Source organism: Poeciliopsis prolifica, unplaced genomic scaffold (genome assembly GCF_027474105.1).
Source record: "Poeciliopsis prolifica strain line A6 unplaced genomic scaffold, Auburn_PproV2 SCAFFOLD170, whole genome shotgun sequence".
Lineage (NCBI taxonomy): Eukaryota > Metazoa > Chordata > Actinopteri > Cyprinodontiformes > Poeciliidae > Poeciliopsis > Poeciliopsis prolifica.
The window spans coordinates 150,001-158,722 of NW_026562545.1; the positions used below are offsets into that span (position 1 = coordinate 150,001).

General features: G+C 40.0%; 1 protein-coding gene across 1 annotated transcript in view; it reads right to left on the reverse strand.

The window, feature by feature from the left end:
* LOC129356404 (echinoderm microtubule-associated protein-like 6) overlaps positions 1 to 225 on the reverse strand; it is a 25,268-nt gene extending 25,043 nt beyond the window's left edge. Inside the window, 1 exon segment of the mRNA XM_055025993.1 lies at positions 1 to 225. This exon segment is cut by the window's left edge and continues 950 nt beyond it. The gene's annotated coding sequence lies outside the window, so the exon portion shown is untranslated.
* Positions 226 to 8,722: the final 8,497 nt, after the last annotated feature.

Sequence of the window (8,722 nt, forward strand, 5' to 3'; positions counted from 1 at the left end):
GCAGCAGGCTGGGAATGCTGACGGGAATCTCAGGAACCGCTCAGCGAGTCAGGCTGGAACACTGGGACACGAACTTCCTGTGGGAACTTCACAATAAAAGCAGCTGGACCCGTCCATCCTCTCCAGGTCTCACCACCATCTGGACCTCCAGCCAGTCCACAGACCCGATCAGAACCGAGCAGGACTTGGTAAAAGGTCATTAGAATCGGATCAGATCTGACGACATCTGTTACCTGGGTAACAGCTGCCGGAGTGATGCATTGTGGGAATAATTTGTGGTTCGGGAGAAGTCCAGGCTTCTGAATCAGAACCGAACCGGGTGTTCCAGAATCATGCGAGCCTGAAGAGTACCGCTGCTTGGCACCGGATCACAGCAAAGACTTTTATTCCGAAGGCGAAACTGCAACTTCCGGTCCGTCTGATTCCACCTGCGCAGGTTTAGCGCATCGGGTTGAGCCTCAGCTCTGCGCGGTGCATTCTGGGAGCTGCAGTGTTTGATACTAATTACTAAATATGTTTCAGAATTTCGTAATTACAGCCAATGTTGCTTCGTAAAGCACGTAAAATAAAAACTCAAATATAAAGAATAAATAAAACGTATTAAAATAAAAGTTTATTCAGACAGTAAATAGTGACGTTTGTAGCTTCATTCATCTGTAGATCTGACGTCATCTTGGAACCGAAGAGTCATTGGGCCTGCCCATAGCAATGCATAAGGAGAGCAGTGACTGCCTCCATGCATTGCATGGCAGGCACCTATTAATCTTCACCTAATAGAACGCCTCTTTATTATTATTATTATTATTATTATTATTATTATTATTATTGGGGCCTGCCCATAGCAATGCATAAGGAGAGCAGTGACTGACTTGCGAAGCAAGTCAGTCACTGCCTCCATGCATTGCATGGCAGGCACCTATTAATCTACACCCAATAGAATGCCTCTTTATTATAACTTCTTCTTCCGCTACCGTTAATGCGGCTCGCACCGCTGCGAGCCCACCCACAAAAGTGGTATCAAAACGTGCGGCTCGTTCCCTGCATTGGAGCTATTACTTTTATGGGGAATCGGCGTTACGACGGCGACGTAAAAGCGAAAAACGAGCAAAATTTCCAACTGCCGAAACGCAGAGCATAACTGCCACCAACTGCCGCTCTGCTAGAGTGAAAAATGAAGTGGATTTCTGACCCCACATAAATTTTGAAATCGCCGCCACGCCCACAAATATCGTGCTCCCGATATGAAACTCGGTCATGACATCGATACGAATGTCTGCTCCGGTAAAATGTTTTCAAAATTTTTCTAGGGCTTACGGTTTTCTGTCAAGGTGCTTTAGAGCAAAATCAAGTTCCAGCCTAACTGACGCTCTCCACCATATATTTTCATAATTTTATGGAAAATTTCAGACCTCAGCGCACACCATTTTTCTCTCATCGCTGTAATTACTATGAATGAGCTACAGATATGATTTGCAGGACTATCGGAGACAAAAAATAGCTCTCTCACATGCTTCAAACGGTTTTCCGATACGTATCACGGTTTCCAAACGGCAAGGAGTTGTTCGGGCTGCTTTTTCCATTATAACTGACTGAGCTGTCTCACAAAGATAGAAATCTGTCTCTGCCTCACACACATGACTGTTGACCTCTTTAGAACTACAATTCCTGAAGGTTAGAACTACAACATGGCGGAACTGTCAGTTATTACTGAGGAGGAATGAGCTGGCCTTTAGAATTACATTGTGTTTGGGCTTATTATAACTGATTTTCACCAACCATTGTTACACACAGTATTTCTGTGGAAATTTTAAATTAAGCTTAATGAAAATTTCAAAATAAAACCTTGAATATTTCTCTCAGGCCTGTCAGAAAACTAACTTCTTCAAGAATTTATAATTAAGTCTCTCCTTGTGTCACACTGACATGACAGTTGACCTCTTTAGAACTACAATTCCTGAAGGTTAGAACTACAACATGGCGGAACACTCAGTGCCTACAAAAGAGGTCAGAGCTGATTGGCAGAACTACAACATGGTGGAACTGTCAGTTACTACTGAGGAGGAATCAGCTGGCCATGACAAGTACTTGGTTTTTGGGAATTTTAGAACTGATTTCAAAACTCCATAGTTACATATGGGATTAGTGTTATCATTAAAATTAAGCTTAATGTAAATTTCAAAATAAAAGCCTTGACAATTTTTCCATCAAGTAATTGCTCTTTTGACCACTATATACTGACTTAACCCAATCAGTGTTAAACATGGGATGAGATTGGCCATTTAAAATTAATCTCAATGAAAATTTCAAAATAAAAGCCTTAAGATTCCTTTCTGGCTCATGCCTATTTTAGGGAAAATGGCTGCCTCAAACTGATAGAATTAAGTCTCCCCCTGTCTGACTCACAGCTGGCAGAGGATCCATTACCATGGCAACGGAACACAAAGGGGCCAGCTGATTAGGACTACAAAAACGCATCACTGTAGTTCTAACTATGGCAGAACTCAGAGAAAAAAGCTGGACTTTAGAACTGCTTGTGTTTTGGGCCTTTTATAACTATTTTTAACCAACCATTGTTACACATGGAATTAGTGTGGAAATTTTAAATTAAGCTTTAAAAAAAATTCAAAATAAAAGCCTTGACAATTTTTATATTAAATAAGTGCTCTTTTGACCATTATATGTCTGATTTAACCAATCCCTGTTATACATGGGATTACATTGACCATTTAAAATGAAACATTCTGAACATTTCAAAATAAAAGCCTTAAGATTCGGCCGTGGCTAATGCAGCGCCGCAGGCGCTTCAATGATATTAGCTTGCTTGATCTTTTTTAGTCAGGTTAGGGCTCTGCCTTGCGCAGCAAGGCAGAGCATTAGCATTAGCCTTTTACCTTAAATGAGGTATTAGCTATTTCTGACTTATTAGCGATATTTGGTATGGTGAATGGAGTAAGTAAATTACAGAGAACATGCTCGTGATTGTCCACATGCTACTGACAGTATTCATTCTAACATTAGCATTTTTGCTAATTTTAGCTTATACACTTAATTTAACATACTGAATGGTGCAAGTTCATGTTAGTGAACATTCTTGTGATTCTCCCACATGATACTTTGTCATTTTTAGCAAAGCTTAGCATGGATGCTAATGTTTAGCATCAGAACGCTGGGTCCAAACCGACGGGCACACTTTGGCAGGCCCCGGTTAAATTTCTTCAGGAATTTTCTAGTTCTTCTTTATTTTTCTTCCGTAGACCGGAATGCGGCTCGCACCGCTGCGAGCCCACCCACAAAAGTGGTATCAAAACGTGCGGCTTGTTCCCGGCATTGGAGCTATTACTTTTATGGGGAATCGGCGTTATGACGGCGACGTAAAAAGCAAAAAACGAGCAAAATTTCCAACTGCCGAACCGAAAAGCTCAACTGCCAAAACCTAGAGTGTAACTGACGTTTCGTTAGAGTGTGGGAAGCACTGCGATTCTGACCCCAAATAAATTTTGAAATCGCCGTCACGCCCACAAATATCGCCCTATCGGTATCAAACTCGGTCATGACATAGATACGCATGCCTGCTCCGGTAAAATGTTTTCAAAATTTTTCTAGGGCTTATGGTTTTCTGTCTAAGGGCTTCAGAGCAAAGTGATGCGACAGGATTTCGACTCGCTCAGCCAGGATCACTTCCATGTATTTCTGAAAATGTCAGACCTCAGCGCACACCATTTTTATCTCGTCGCTGTTATTAATGTGAGTGATGTACAGATATGAATCGCGGGACTATAGGAGACGAAAGATAGCCCTCTCATACACTTCAAACGGTTTTCCGATACGTATCACGGTTTCCGAATGGGAAGCAGTTGTTCGGGCCGCTTTTTTCAGTCAAAACTGACTGGGTGTCTCACAAAGATAGAATTCTTTCTGTCTCACACACATGACAGTTGCAGAAGATTAATTACCATAGCAACGGAGCACAGCAGGGCCGAGCAGCTAATTAGAACTACAAATACGCATCATTGTAGTTTTTACTGTGGCAGAGCTCTGAGGAAGGAGCTGGCCTGTAGAACTACTTGTGTTTTGGGCATTTTATAACTGATTTTAACCAACCGTTGCTACACATGGGATTAGTGTTAATTACGTTTAATTAATCTTAATGAAATTAAGCTTAATGAAAATTTCAAAATAAAAGCCTTGACAATTTTTATATCAATTGCTGTTTGGAGCATTTTAGAACTGATTTAACACAATCACTGTTACTCATGTGAATAGATTGGACATTTAACCGAGGCTTACTGAAATTTCAAAATAAAAGCCTTAAGATTCCTTTCTGGCTCATGCCTATTTTAGTGAAAATGGCTGCCTCAAACTGATAGAATTCTGTCTCCCCCTGTCTGACTCACAGCTGGCAGAGGATCCATTACCATAGCAACGGAGCACAGCAGGGCCAGTGGTTAGGACTACAAATACGCATCACTGTAGTTTTTATTATGGCAGAGCTTTGAGGAAGGTGTTGGCCTTTAGAACTACTTGTGTTTTGGGCATTTTATAACTGATTTTATCCAACCATTGTTACACAGGATTAGTGTGGTAATTTTAAATTAAGTTGAATTAAATTTTCAAAATAAAAGCCCTGACATTCTTTTATATTATGGAATTGCTCTCTTGGGGATTATGTGACTTTTTTAACAAAACCACTGTTACACTTTGGATTATTTTGGACAGTTAAAATGAAGCTTACTGAAAATTTCAAAATAAAAGCCTTAAGACTCTTTCTGGCTTATGCCTATTTTAGTGAAAATGGCTGCCACAAACTGATAGAATTATGTCTCCCCCTGTCTGACTCACAGCCTGTAGAGGATCCATTACCATAGCAATGGAACACAGCAGGGCCAGTGGTTAGGACTACAAAAACGCATCACTGTAGTTCTAACTATTGCAGAACTCGGAGGAAAAGGCTGGACTTTAGAACTGCTTGTGTTTTGGGCCTTCTATAAGTCTTTTTAACCAACCATTGTTACACATGGAATTAGTGTGAAAATTTTAAATTAAGCTTTAAAAAATTTTCAAAATAAAAGCCTTGACAATTTTCCCATCAATTAAGTGCTCTTTTGACCATTTTATGTCTGATTTTACCAAAAATCGTTACACATGGGATTACATTGGCCATTTAAAATGAAGCTCACTGAAAATTTCAAAGTAAAAGTCCTAAGATTCGTCTGTGGCTAATGCAGCGCCACAGGCGCTGCAATGATATTAGCTTGCTTTATCTTTTCGTCTCAAGTTAGGACAAACATTAGCATTTCACTAGCATTTAAGATTATTAAGAATAAGATTATCCTGCATGATCTTTTTCTCTCAGGTTTTCTCTTAGCATTAGCCTTTTACCTTAGCCTTTTCCTTTACTTATTACCCATGTTCAATAATTCATGCTTGTGACTATCCACGTGCTATTGATGACATTGCAGCTTTCTTTAGCATGGATGCTAATGTTTAGCATCAGAACGCTGGGTCCAAACCGACGGGCACACTTTGGCAGGCCCCGGTTAAATTTCTTCAGGAATTTTCTAGTTCTTCTTTATTTTTCTTCCGTAGACCGGAATGCGGCTCGCACCGCTGCGAGCCCACCCACAAAAGTGGTATCAAAACGTGCGGCTTGTTCCCGGCATTGGAGCTATTACTTTTATGGGGAATCGGCGTTATGACGGCGACGTAAAAAGCAAAAAACGAGCAAAATTTCCAACTGCCGAACCGAAAAGCTCAACTGCCAAAACCTAGAGTGTAACTGACGTTTCGTTAGAGTGTGGGAAGCAGTGCGATTCTGACCCCAAATAAATTTTGAAATCGCCGCCACGCCCACAAATATCATGCAATCGGTATGAAACTCGGTCATGACATAGATACGAATGTCTGCTCCGGTAAAATGTTTTCAAAATTTTTCTAGGGCTTACGGTTTTCTGTCAAGGTGCTTTAGAGCAAAATCAAGTTCCAGCCTAACTGACGCTCTCCACCATATATTTTCATATTTTTATGGAAAATTTCAGACCTCACCACACACCATTTTTATATCATCGCTGTAATTACTATGAATGAGCTACATATATGATTTGCAGGACTATTGGAGACAAAAAATAGCTCTCTCAAATACTTCAAACGGTTTTCCGATACGTATCACGGTTTCCAAACGGCAAGGAGTTGTTCGGGCTGCTTTTTCCATTATAACTGACTGAGCTGTCTCACAAAGATAGCAATCTGTCTCTGCCTCACACACATGACAGTTGACCTCTTTAGAACTACAATTCCTGAAGGTTAGAACTACAACATGGCGGAACACTCAGTGCCTACAGAAGAGGTCAGAGCTGATTGTCAGAACTACAACATGGTGGAACTGTCAGTTACTGCTGAGGAGGAATGAGCTGGCCTTTAGAATTACATTGTGTTTGGGCTTTTATAACTGATTTTAAGCAACCATTGTTACACACAGGATTAGTATGTTAATTTTAAATTAAGCTTAATGAAAATTTCAAAATGAAAGCTTGAATATTTCTCTCAGGCCTGTCAGAAAAACTAACTTCTTCAAGCATTTATAATTAAGTCTCTACTTGTGTGTCACACTGACATGAGAGTTGACCTTCTCCTTAGAACTACAATAACTGCAGGTTTGGACTACAACATGGCGGAACAGTCAGTGCCTACAGAAGAGGTCTGAGCTGATTGTCAGAACTACAACATGGTGGAACTGTCAGTTACTGCTGAGGAGGAATGAGCTGGCCTTTAGAATTACATTGTGTTTGGGCTTTTTATAACTGATTTTAACCAACCATTGTTACACAAAGTATTTGTGTGGAAATTTTAAATTAAGCTGAATGAAAATTTCAAGATGAAAGCTTAAATATTTCTCTCAGGCCTGTCAGAAAAACTAACTGCTTCAAGCATTTAGAATTAAGTCTCTCCTTGTGTGTCACACCGACATGAGAGTTGACCTTCTCCTTAGAACTACAATAACTGCAGGTTTGGACTACAACATGGCGGAACAGTCAGTGCCTACAGAAGAGGTCATAGGTGAATATAAAAACTACAACATGGTGGAATTGTCAGTTACGACTGAGGAGGAATGAGCTGCTCTTTAGAACTACAATGACTGCAGGTTAGAACTACAACATGGCGGAACACTCAGTGCCTACAAAAGAGGTCAGAGCTGATTGTCAGAACTACAACATGGCAGAACTGTCAGTTACTACTGAGGAGCGATGAGCTGGCCTTTAGAATTACATTGTTTGGGCTTTTTATCACTGATTTTAACCAACCATTGTTACACACAGTATTTGTGTGGAAATTTTAAATTAAGCTGAATGAAAATTTCAAAATAAACCTTGAATATTTCTCTCAGGCCTGTCAGAAAAACTAACTTCTTCAAGCATTTATAATTAAGTCTCTACTTGTGTGTCACACTGACATGACAGTTGACCTCTTCTTTAGAACTACAATTCCTGAAGGTTAGAACTACAACATGGCGGAACACTCAGTGCCTACAGAAGAGGTCATAGGTGAATATAAAAACTACAACATGGTGGAACTGTCAGTAACTACTGAGGAGGACTGAGCTGCTCTTTAGAACTACAATTCCTGAAGGTTAGAACTACAACATGGCGGAACACTCAGTGCCTACAAAAGAGGTCAGAGCTGATTGTCAGAACTACAACATGGCGGAACTGTCAGTTACTGCTGAGGAGGAATGAGCTGGCCTTTAGAATTACATTGTGTTTAGAATTACATTGTGTTTGGGCTTATTATAACTGATTTCAAATGGTTGTGTAACAATATTTGTTACACACAGGATTAGCGTGGTAATTTTAAATTAAGTTGAATTAAAATTTCAAAATAAAAGCCCTGACATACTTTTATATTATGGAATTGCTCTCTTTGGGATTATGTGACTTTTTTTTAACAAAACCACTGTTACACTTTGGATTATTTTGGACAGTGAAAATGAAGCTTACTGAAAATTTCAAAATAAAAGCCTTAAGATTCCTTTCTGGCTCATGCATATTTTAGGCAAAATGGCTGCCTCAAACTGATAGAATTAAGTCTCCCCCTGTCTGACTCACAGCTGGCAGAGGATCCATTACCATGGCAACGGAACACAAAGGGGCCAGCTGATTAGGACTACAAAAACGCATCACTGTAGTTCTAACTATGGCAGAACTCAGAGAAAAAAGCTGGACTTTAGAACTGCTTGTGTTTTGGGTCTTTTATAACTATTTTTAACCAACCATTGTTACACATGGAATTAGTGTGGAAATTTTAAATTAACTTTAAAAAAATTTCAAATAAAAGCCTTGACCATTTTTACATTAAATAAGAGCTCTTTTGACCATTATATGTCTGATTTAACCAAATCACTGTTATACATGGGATTGCATTGACCTTTTAAAATGAAACATTCTGAACATTTCAAAATAAAAGCCTTAAGATTCGGCCGTGGCTAATGCAGCGCCGCAGGCGCTGCAATGATATTAGCTTGCATTATCTTTTCCTCTCAAGTTAGGGCACTGTCTTGCGCAGCAAGGCAGTGCATTAGCATTAGCACAAACATTAGCATTTCTCTGTTCCCCACCAGTGCACTGCCGTAGGCAGTGCAATAAGATTATCCTGCATGATCTTTTCCACTCAGGTTAGGGCTCTGCCTTGCAGAGCAAGGCAGAGCATTAGCATTAGCCTTTTACCTTGC